The sequence below is a fragment of the Lepidochelys kempii genome, chromosome 5 (genome assembly GCF_965140265.1).
Source record: "Lepidochelys kempii isolate rLepKem1 chromosome 5, rLepKem1.hap2, whole genome shotgun sequence".
NCBI lineage: Eukaryota > Metazoa > Chordata > Testudines > Cheloniidae > Lepidochelys > Lepidochelys kempii.
This window is the reverse complement of record NC_133260.1, coordinates 63,231,846-63,232,887: the sequence shown is the minus strand read 5'-3', so window position 1 is coordinate 63,232,887 and position 1,042 is coordinate 63,231,846.

The following is a 1,042-nucleotide window of genomic DNA, read 5'->3' as shown; positions in this document are numbered from 1 at the left end:
GATGGGAAATATGCCATTGCTGTTTAGAAATAAGAAAACCCTAGCACACTGAGATGGAAAAGGTTATTTAGTCTATCTCCTAGATATTTGTACAGGATTTTTCTCTGCTATATATTCTCCAATGCTTCATCTAGGCCACTTTATCACAACGCAATGATGGGACTTCCACCATTTCTCCTAGCATGCAAAGAAAGAAAAACACCATGAAAGAGAAACTAAAACCAAATACTTCAGTGCTGGATAAGTGGCTGGAGGAGAAAGCACAGAAAAACTGAAACACTCATTTTGTTAGGTTAGTTAGTTAGAGTAGCAGCCGTGTTAGTCTGTATCCGCAAAAAGAAAAGGAGTACTTGTGGCACCTTAGAGACTAACCAATTTATTTGAGCATACGCTTTCGTGGGCTACAGCTCACTTCATCGGATGCATTCAGTGGAATGCTGTAGCTCACAAAAGCGTATGCTCAAATAAATTGGTTAGTCTCTAAGGTGCCACAAGTCCTCCTTTTCTTTTTACTCGTTTTGTTATTGAGTATTCATTACAGCAAATCAGGGATGGGTTCGAGTGAGAAAGAGTCACAAAGCAGACACAATACACCACTGAACAGCTCCATCAAGGAAAGAGCATAAAAGAGGCCTGTTTTTATCAGATTCCCTTTTATTGCTACAGTAATCGGAACATTAGTAAAAAAAGCAGAAAGCAACTGTGCGTGATCTGAGGCAGCACAGTTTCGCAGTAATATATACGGTGTCTTTAATTGACATTAATCTTGATCACGTAAAAATCTTGTAAGCATCCTTGGGGGAAAAAATCCAATTAAAAAAAATCCAAGGACCATCTTTCAATTTAGCCACAGAAATTAGAGATGGAAAAGACATATTGGGCTATCACATCTGTTCCCTTGGGGCCAGTACAGGATAGTTCCCGACTGCATCTCCTCCAATACTTTATCTAGTTCACATTGAAATTAATCCAAAGATTACAGGGGCTTCTATATGCAGTTTAATATTTCATTTTTTAAATATTCCCCCCAAGTATTGCCTTA